Genomic DNA, 11,243 nt, shown 5'->3' with positions numbered 1-11,243 from the left:
GAACACATATATGGCAGATACTGTTATAAGTACTTTGCAAATATTAACTTTTTAACTCCAATTATATTTCCTTGATGTTGCGATACTATTATCATCTCCATTCTGGACCTGGTCAATCTGAGGCCCTTTAAGGTTAAATACCTTGTGGAAGCTAACACAGTAAATAACAAAAGATCCAGGGTGACCCACTGTCCCAATTTGCCCGGAAGTGTCCGTTGATAAGTTCTGCATCCCTGATAGGACTCTTCAGTCCTGGTTAAACCAGGATGGGTGTCACCCTAAAATTCAAACCCTGGCAATCTGACTTCAGACTTCATACTATTAGGTGCTGTCTCCCCCACAATAATGCAGGGATAATCCTAATAAGTGTGGAAACATCATATACAAAATAGGACCGAACAAATGCAATCCTGAAATCTGGGTCTTTTACAAGATGCTCTACTTGGGAAATTCACATTTAACTCACCTAGTCTTCCAATAAACACTCCAAAATGTGCTGGGGTTAATTTGTGTCAATTCCTCGCACCTGAAGAGTAGACACGGCAATTGCAGAGTCTCCAGAAAATCAGGCAGTGAGAAGATTAGAAATTCCCTATAAGAATGGCAAAGGAGATGTCCCACTCTTCACAACTGGGGATTATGGGAACCAGAAAAGTCCAGCTGGGAACACCCTATGTTGTGTCCTGCTTTGTCTGACTGTTTCTGTACATTTCTGTATCCATGGTCTTTAAAGAAGGTTTCTGATGTGTCTGTTGGCCTTTTCCCTTCAATCATTGTAATAGCTTTGATACTAAAAAGGAACCTCTGTCAAGGCCCGGGGCTCAGAGGACAGAAAATATGGGTGAATATCCCATGGACAGATGGGAAAAGATACCCTACAAGTAGGCAGGTAGACGATAGGAAGCCAGGTAGAAGATGGAAAGTGTATTGGTAGGGCTTGAGTCCAAGCTTCTGCCATCAGCTCACAAATCACATGTAAACCCAGTTCAGTAAATAAAATTTTTGAAAGACATTCCAAGAAAGAGTGATGTCTTCCACTTTGGCATTCCATAAAGATCATTTCTATTCTCTACCAGTTTGCTCCTTCTTTGGTTAATAATAAGTACTGAAAGAGCCATCAAAGGAGTAGAATCACTTCTTCCTCTCCCATGTCCCCACTCCTACATAATCATATTGAGAGAGAAAAGAATAGTAAATGCCATTTAAAGGAACTATGGTACTTGGTTTCTTCTGAGATTTTGTGTAAAACTGCTTCCTATGAAAGAAAGTCCTTAATTCAGATTTAGATTTTCAAACCAAGACAAATAAAACGCACCCCATCTGTAAAGAAAGCTCAGGGAAAGGGTCAACAGGAGTTAATGCTGAGATGAGACTGAAGGGTGAATAAGTTTGTCACATGGACAAAGGGGAAGGAAACACTTAACAGATATTCTTCTTCCCTCATCCTGGAGAGACACCAGGCAGGGGTTGGGTGAATCGGCACTGAGACATGAGAAAGCACGTGTGCCCAGTAGCATAAGGAAAGAAAAGTGATGGCAAATGAGGAGCCAGCTCCTGAAGGGTCTTGGATTTCATGCCAGGAAGTTTATATTTGTCAGTAACTATGGGAAGCTATTGAAATAGTTTGAGCACAAGAGTGACATGATCAGATTTGCATGTTAAAAAGATCACAGTATGAGAATGTTAGTCACACAGTCTTAAGGAATGTGCCATGCAGACGTGGTTAATGGTAAACTAGTTATTAAATGGACCAAAAAAGAAAAGGAAAACTTTGAAGATCTCCTGTAAAGGGATTACAAAACTAATAAAAACAATAAAAAAGATTTAAACATATATCAAAGAAAATAAGTCAGAAATGATTTTTAGCTAATTGAACCAATAGCACATTTAAGGATAAAGAAGAGAAAGCTTATCAAATGAACAAGTTCTTAACCTCAGTACAAATCCAGGAAGGATTAGGCAGGTTACAGTTTTCAAACGGTCCCCAGTAATAGCAAATAATAGTCAATGGTTTGGTATTTCAAACAAATTTGAAAAAATAATGCAAAAATCATGAGACTGGCTAGTAGTCCCTGATCACCTCTGATCACCTCACTGAAACATGCTTTACCTTTTTAAGAGATCCTCCTTTCCACATAATCAGCCATTTATTTCTGTACAGATTTCTATCTTAAAAGATAGTATTTTGTTTAGTTTTTTATTTTAAAAGAATGAGGAAATTTGTTTTAATTCTTAGCATATGCGTTTATTAGACCTTTTGTAGGTTACTGACTTTTAAAATTTAAATCTTTTCATTCTTCTCTAATGTTTACATCACAGTTTATTTTTCTAAAACTGATCATCTCTATATAGTTTTATTTGGTTTAATAATCATTAATTGTCCAATATTTCTTGAACACCTATTTTTTTTCTCTTAGGCCCTAGGAATCAACAATTGACAAGACAGACAAACCTGGTTGCTGCCTTCATGAAGATTATAATCTAGTGACAGAGCAAAAAAATTATAATGTGATATGTGTATAAAACATGACAGAAACTCATTTTGCCTACCCAACATCTATTTACCATGATATTTCCTGCTAAGAGAACCCCACTTTGGTTTAAGACGAACAGCTTGCCCAGTTGTAGGAAATTATATTTCCCCTAAATGGCCACACCAGTATTTTGATCCTACATGCTCCTCCAGAACCTGTCACCTGCACATTAAGATGTAAAACCTATTTTCCCTCCTCTTCAACCTGAGCAGGACTTGGTGTATTTCACGACAAATAGAATATAGCACAAGTGATGCTTGATGTGTAACTTCTAGGCCTAGGTCATAAAAAGTGATACAGTTTCTACCCAGGACTCTCTTGGGACCTTCACCTTTGGGACTCAGCAACCATGGTGTGGGGAGCCAAGCAGACATGTGATATGGTCATGTTCTAACCACAGCTGCAACTGTGTGGGTCTCCTTAGTCCCCAGTCAGCATCAACTCCTGCTACATTGGTGCAAAGTGGAAGAGAGGCCATTTTTGCTGAGCTTTGTCCAAATGGCATATTTGTGAGAAAAACATATGTTTTTATTTTAAGCCCCTAAGTTTTGAGTTGATTTGCTACACAGCAATAGATACCGAGAACACCAACTTTAAAAATCTGCATTTCTCTGCCTTCCTTGAAGGTTAGAGTGGCCATGTGACATAATTCTGACCAATGAGATGTAAACAGAAGCCACTGGATGAGGCTTCCGAGAAAGACTCAACAGACACATGACTTCAGAACCTGGATCCTTTGTTCTTTGTTCTGCCAACATGTCAGAGTGACTGCTAGAACTCCAGCAGCCATTTTATAAGAATGAGAATGAAGGCCACAGCCTAAGGATTCCAGAATAGAAACCTAGAAAAAGTGCTCAACATCCTTAGTCTCAGAGCAATGCAAATTAAAACTACAATGAGACACCATTTCACGCTTCTAAATGGCAAACATTAAAAATACTGGTGTGGATGTAGAGCCGCTAGAACTTGCATACATTTCTAGTCAGAGTGTAAGTGGTACCAACACTTTGGAAAACTGGTTAGCAATTTCCAACAAAGATTTAAAAGGCACTTGTTCTATGATCCATCTAGTCAATGTTTAGGTTTTTATTAAATTTGAAATATGAAAAGACTAATATAAGAATGTTCATAATAGCCATAAACAGGAAACAATCTGTAAGTCCACCAACATGAGAACTGATAAAATGATAAACAAATGATACACTACATTGGAACACCGTTTGGTAAGAAAAAAGAATGAACTAGTCATATATGCAACAACATGGATGAACCTCAAAAACATAGGTTGAGCAAAAGAAGCCAACCATATAAGAGTATGTGCTTTATGACCCTACTTATATGACATTAAAGAACATTTGAAACTAATGGATTGTGATAGAAATCAGAACAATGGCTGCCTCATGAAGGGTCCACTGACTAGAGAGGTGCAAAAGAACTATCTGGGGTAATGAAAAAATTCTACATCTCAACTGGAATATTAGTTACCCAGGTGTATACAGTTGTCAAAACTCATTGAACCATGTACTACACTGAGATGTGTGTGCTTCACTGTTTGTAATTTATTTAAAAATAAGTTAACTAAAAATGAATATAAGCTTACTTTTCAATGGCTTATTTACTCCTGAGAACCATCAGAGGAGCTAGGGCTTAAATATTACTGATTTGCTGCTCTAGCTAAATTACAGAAGCAACATTTAATCTTAGGAATGAAAATATTTTTGTGACCAGGTCTCACTGACCAGTAAAATATTATCTCTAATTCATTTACTTTAAATAGTATATTCCAAATCAAAACATACTCAACGTGAATTTTCTTTCCCCTTTCCCAAGCTAGGATAACCATAACAAAATTCTTTAGGCAAATTTTCAAAACAGGGCTTCTTGGTAAAAAGTTATGTTTAAACTGAAATTTGAATCACAGCGGATTAGCCAGACAAAAAAGAAAGGGAAGGGAGAATAGGGGTGGAAGGAAGCCCCAGAGAATATGTACATATTTCTCTCTCTCTCTCTCTTTATCTCTCTCTCTCTCTCCCCCCAACTCATTGATGTTTTATTTTGTAACTATTAATAGTGAATTTTCGCATAGTTATTGGTCATTTATATTTCTGCTTCTGAAACTTGTCTATATGTGGTTGTTACACTTTTATTTCTGTTGAAAGCGTTTATTGGTTTAAACTGCTACTTGCTTTTTGTGAAATATTTTTACTTTGTAATTTACTTTTCAATTTTTTAAATTCATAAATAGGCCTAGTTACTTAACACTTTTCAATTTTTTATGGTTTCTTTTAAATTTTTATGTAGTCAGTTCTTTGATTTGATTCTTTTGTCACTCAGCACATTGATTTTATGCTTAGACAATTCTTCTTTCAGCTCTAGAAGAAGTAAATAGTTTAAATAGTTCCCTAAATATTCTTTTAGCTTTTTAACCACACTTGGGTAAACATTAATCAGGTACCAGGAACATTTTTAATATTTGTTTGTTTACTTTATATTGAACACTTTTCACATTTAACATCTCAAAAAAAATTTTTTGGCACATGCTGTAAATTGGCAATTTAACTTACGTTATCAAAGCTAGCCTATTGAATAAGTTTTCTTTTACACATTAAAATGATTCCAACTTTATTATTTACATCAATTTTATAAGTAATAGTATTTAGTTATGGGTATTCTATTCCAAAGATATGCTTATACACATTTATACTAATAGTACTCTGTTTTATGTGTCATTTTAATATCTTTTAATACATTGAGGGGAAAATTCTCATATTGAGTCTTTCTGTTACAAGTAAAAAAAACATATTAAAGTTACTCTAGGCAAAAAGGAGAATATCCATGGACCAGTTAACTGTGCCAAGAGGCAAGGATCATGATGAACAGGAGAGATAGTTACAGAGGCACTACTATTGAATATTTTGAGCTAGGGAGACCATTGTTCCTCTCATCAATTTTCGTTTTTCCAAAATTTCTTGACCGTTCTCTATGTTTTCTAACTAATCAACTTTAGAATCACCGTTTTAAGCTCCAAAAGATATTCTATTTGAATTTTGATTGGAGTTTCATTAAATCTATAAATTAATTTGAGAAAAGCTGACATCTTTATAATAGTCACTATTACTCAGGAACATGGTAGGACTTCCCATTTATTCACGTCTTCTTTTATGTTCTTCACTAAAATTTTCTAGTTTTATTTATATCGTTCCTGTTCATTTCTTATTATGGTTATTCTGAGGTATTTTATACCATTCATTTTTAAACCAATTACAATCTGACTTCTACCTATTAATCTTAGTTCTTTTGTTGCTAAAAAAAGAGAGAGAGAAGGAAGGAGTGGAAATTATTGGAAAGACATTGAGGAGGATCATAGAATTAAGAGAAGAGAATTAAGTTTCAGGAAAGGGAGAGAAGACTGATATCAGAGATGACTGGATCCATGGGCTGAAACACAGTTGAATCTTTCACTGAGCCTTTCACATTGCTCATCTCTCATTTCTCATCTCTATATATTTCTGTATTTTGACTTCATTCTGATATTTTTGTTACCCAAAAGAAAAGGAGTTTTCCTCACTAGTTCTAGATATAAGATCTCAAGCGAAGGTTCAGATTGGCCCAGAGGGTCACATGCCTGCTATCAAAGATATCCCTACCTCTATTGCCAGAGGGATGTGATGTTAAGATTGGTACCATCTGAATTATGTGCCTATACCTATAGACAGGGAAGTAGATTCGTTGCCAGATGAAAGGAAAAAGGATTTACTGGACAGACAATAGACATTATATCCACTGACATTGTTCTTATCAAATTTGCTTGCAATGGTCTTGTTGCTAGTTCCAATGGATACTCTCAATCGTTATAGTACTTTCCTTTCTGAAGACTTTGATACTGACAGCCTCTTGAAGTTCTCTCTTCCTCTTGTATCAAGAACACATTTTTCTTATGGTTTTCCTCTTTTCGCTCTTGCTATTCCTTTCCATTCTCTCTCTTAGACTTTTCTTCTTCCATTTACCCTTCCAATTGGTTTCACCCAGGCTTTCATCCTTGTTTTATTTCTGTTCTCTTTCTAAATTACATTTTTCTCGATCATTTCCTTGAATCCTATGGCTTCAATTGTCATCTGTACATTGTTGATTCTCCAATTCATTCCTCCAGCCCAGACCTCACTTCGACTCTCCAGACTCAACCCCTAGAAATAAGGAACTCATTGCTTTAACAACAAAGAAGTATAGCAGATTAAACTGTCTTTTAGCTACAGGAGACACTGAACATAGAGTGAATACTGTAGAAAATACTGTGTCCTATAAGAGAGTTTAATTTTCAAATCTCTTTCATCCTTGACCTTTGTTGTGTTTCCAAATTAAAACACTTTTGTGTTATTTATACTTCATCTATAAGAATTATATAGAGGCCAGAACATGGCATAATAATTAGAAAATATGCTGGGATGGATATCTATAGACTCGTGTTCTAAATCTTGCTTTGCAACTGAGTGTCTTTTTGCCCAAGATTCCTAATTTAGGATTATAATAAAGATCTGGAGAGATAACTAATTCAAGTGAAAACATTTTATATTATGAACAACTATATACTTGAAATATATGTTATTATTGTCACATCTTGCCCTAGCTATTTCATAGCCATCATATTAAAATTAGTTTTGGTTATTGCCAGTTTGGACCAAAGAGGGTATCCCTCACCTCTCTCTAAGAGAACCTTAATGATTACATTAGTTATTTTAATTTAACTTGACACACAATGAGCAGTCATAGTATATCAGGATTTTTTTTTCAGAGTTTTAAAACTATGCAGGTGTTTCAGTTATTTATTGCTGCATAACAACCACTCCAAAATGTAGTAGTTTAAAGTAACGACTGTTTATTACAATTCTGTGGATTTGCTAAAGTATTTTTTCTGGTTGTGACTGGGCTCATTCATGCAACTGCATTCAGAGAGTCAGCTGAGGGCTCTGCTTACCTGGGACAGCTGGGATGACTGGACCTTCCTTTTCATGTGGTCTTTGCTCCTTAGGAAAGACTCAGCCATGCCTCCTTACCTGCTAGAGGCAGTATTCAAAGAGGATGAGTGTGAAATGTTTGTCAGACCTCTGTTAGTGTCACATTTGATTCATTGACCAAAGCAAGCCACATAACCGAGTCTAGTTAGTGTGGAAGAGACACAAGGACATGATACCAGGAGGCAGATTTATTGGAGCAATTAGTGTAACAATCTACTGCAGTAGGAAAATACATTTAATAATCTGAATGAAATGGATAACTCACAGAATGAACAATGCAACTCAACAGGTCTTCTTCTGGGAATATGTCCCAGACTCTATTCACTCATGTATGAAATGATGTATGAAATAGATTACTCATTATAGCATTGTTTGTAATCCCATAGGTTTCATCAGGAGAGGGTGTACATGATAATACATCCCTCTACTGTAATACAGCAACTGTGAAGTTGCTAGTTATGAGATACAGAATGAGTTCCGTGATCTAATGTTCAGATAGCAAGCTATGGGGTGTACAGTATGCTAGCTTTTGTGTAAAAATGGGAGAGTAAAGTAAATGTAAATTGTCCTTACATGTATAAATTATCTCCAGAAAGATATACGAAAGCTATTCTAGAAAAGGAAGCAGAATAGTTGGGATGAAGGTAAAGAAGAGCTTTTTACTCCTTATACCTTCTGTGTCATGTGACTCTTACTAATACATTACTAATTCTAAAGAATAAGTTTAATTAAACTTTAAAATGCTGTTTCATTTCGATCACTTATATAGTAGTATTTGCTTATTATTAAAATTATGAAATAATTCTGAGGCTGCAACCTCAATTATGATTCTATTCTGAAGCAAAATATGAAATTACGTGGTATCTCATAGCAGTAGAAAAGTGCCAGAGAGCAGGAAAAGGGACAACTGGAAGGTAGATCAGAAGTCACATTGGAGTCCTCAGTCTCCCATTGGGAAGCGCTAACACATTACCTGAATGTTCCAAATACCTAACTAGTTTATCTTAAAAAATTGTTTAACTAATGTTCTGAAGTGACCAATGAGTCACATCTCTGAGATATAAACAAGAACCGGTTCTATTTTCCAACAACAGCTGCCACTGTGCTCGGTTAAACTGCTCTTTGTCACTGACAGCGAATTTCCTCAACAATATCTGATTTCATAATGTTCAGTCACTTTCAGTTAGTAAAACCACACCCTTTAGGATGCAAAGTCCTGTTCACTTTATTTTTCAGTATTTAAAAATCTGTTGGTACGACATGACCCCAAAATGTACAAGGTACAAAAAGGTTCTATAGAGCCTTCAGTAAGGGGCCTTCCTTGCCTTTTGGTCACGCAGGTTATGTACTGCACAGATATTTCCACCACCATTTTACATGTATCAGTTATTTTTCATTTGAAATACCTCTCGCTGTTTTATGTCCAGAATATTATTATTACTATTTGCGAGGTAAAATTGGAACTATGTATTTTTTATGTTCCATCAAAGACATTCATTAATCTATTTATTAGCAACAGCATTAATAAATTATTATAGTGATAATAATAAGGCACGCACCAATGGGCTAAAATATGAATGAGACTAGGTTCTAGAACTGGCATTTTAAATTTTCAGAGCTCTTGTTACATAGAACCTATAGCTGAGATACAAAAGTCTACAGAGAAAAGAATTAAGTTTACTGAGGCATGGTGTTATTTTACATTCATTCTTACTTCTCAATAAATGAACTTTGGAGACCTCTAGAATTTTCTTTTCTATGCTGATGCTTTATCTTTTTGGCCAATTACTTGCTTTCCTCTTATCTTTATCATCTGACCAGAATATCTAAGCTTAATTTCAATACTTCACACATTTCGATGAAAATCTATTAAGAGTATTGGCTATCACTAAGTACTATGCTAGACATTGGGGCTACTGTCATGCAGGAAACTAACTAGGTTTCAGTTATTAGGAAGCTCCCAGTTAGGAAGAGATACATAAAATAAGAGGACTATGTGAAAAGTACACAAATGATAAAAAAGCATAAGCGAGTAACCTCTTCAGGAAGAGAGGAAGTGATGGTGGTCAGAAGAAGGTTTATAAAGGAGGTTATACTAGAATAGAGTCAGAATGGGATGTGTTTTCTTTAAAGAAAAAGTTCAGGTTTTTAAAAAAATTATGTCTCCTGATAATATACCAACTGTGAATTCAACTTTAGAAAGCACAGCAGAGGCATGCTTTCTGTCTTGTCTCTTTTTCCTATTCCATTCTCTTTAGCAAAAGAAAGGAAAAATAGCTTTCCCCTCTCTTTCAGACCTATGGATTTTGTGCTTCTAGGAAAAAAAGAGAGGACTGGGACTGGACCTCAGAATTCTCTGAGAGTTTTATAGATATCACAAAAGATGTGGGGTGCTTGTATGCACCCAAGAATTGGGCCACTGGTGACAGAGCCTGGGACCCTTCTATGAAGGTCAATTGCCAGGTTTGCAGTCTGTGGCACTCATCCCTGGAGCAATCACCACCTGGCTGACTTCTCCAAAAGCGAGGGACCAGGGTTTTTCAACAGCATTCAAAGGAAGAAGTTATCACTCAGAGACCCTGGTCTGAGATACTAGAGAGGTGAGGGGAGACACTAGGGAGGGGAGGTGACTCAAAAGTGGATGATCTCTGATCATTCCTGATTTACTTCAATTTAGAAAAAGAAAGAAATGTGACCTTCCCTATACCTAAAGATTATAGAGCTGTATAAGAGCAACTCATACTGGTGACTAAATAAAGGTCTTTAAAGTTAAGTGTGGCTAAATCTCCTAGAAATTACAAGACAACAAAACACAGTTACATTTATAAGATATACTTGTCTGAATTAAATTGGGTACTTTTTCAGACAGAGGTAAACTTGTGTTTGACTTGTGGTCTTCTGGTTACTAAGGATAGCAACAAGTGAGAAGTAGAGATTTTAGGACTTAAGTTCCCCAAATTAACCCCTTCTTGGGCTTACTCCACACGAAACCAATATATTTTCTAGTAAGACTTTCTTTGGGCATCACACTGTTCCCTAAATGAGTGGAAATAGGAGGCCTTGAATCTAAAGCTGGATGAGACAACCTGTTTGAATTGCAACAGTTTGCATTTACCTGCAAGTGCTATGTTTGAAAATGAAGGTGTGATTGGCTTGAAATTTTGAAAACTAGGTTGGGTTTCTGGTGCCCGAATGTCTGATTTCTCAATGTGAGTTTGGCTTCTTGTTTCTCTGCATAAACAAAGAAGATTCCAATTGCTGTCCCTCAAAGGCAGCCTACGGCAGCAGGACACAGCCTGGCCCTGCTTTGCAGGTGCTCTGACATTCTGGCTGAGGGCCCGGTCTTCCCTGGAATGAATAAGACAAGACCTACTTTCTGTCAGAAGTCAAGGTTTGTGGGGACCAGGCACATTACTTCATTCTCACCCTGCTTAGAGTGGCAAGAAGTGCAGTACTTTATTCCTCCGGAGCTGAATGTCTTTCATTTTCTTTCCAAGTCCTGGGAAAGGGTTTATATTTTGTGACTGCTTCCTCTGTAGTTCCACTCATTTGGAACAAAAAGGATATGCCCCTAGTTCTATCTTTACACTAAGAAATGTAATGAAATTCTATCAAACCAACACAATAATATAATAAATAATGGTTGCTAATATATGGATTTGGGAATTTCAGAGAAGTCTCAGAATAAGGTTTAAAG

The sequence above is a fragment of the Pteropus alecto genome, unplaced genomic scaffold (genome assembly GCF_000325575.1).
Source record: "Pteropus alecto unplaced genomic scaffold, ASM32557v1 scaffold95, whole genome shotgun sequence".
In the NCBI taxonomy this organism is placed as follows: Eukaryota; Metazoa; Chordata; class Mammalia; order Chiroptera; family Pteropodidae; genus Pteropus; species Pteropus alecto.
This window is presented reverse-complemented; position numbering follows the sequence as displayed.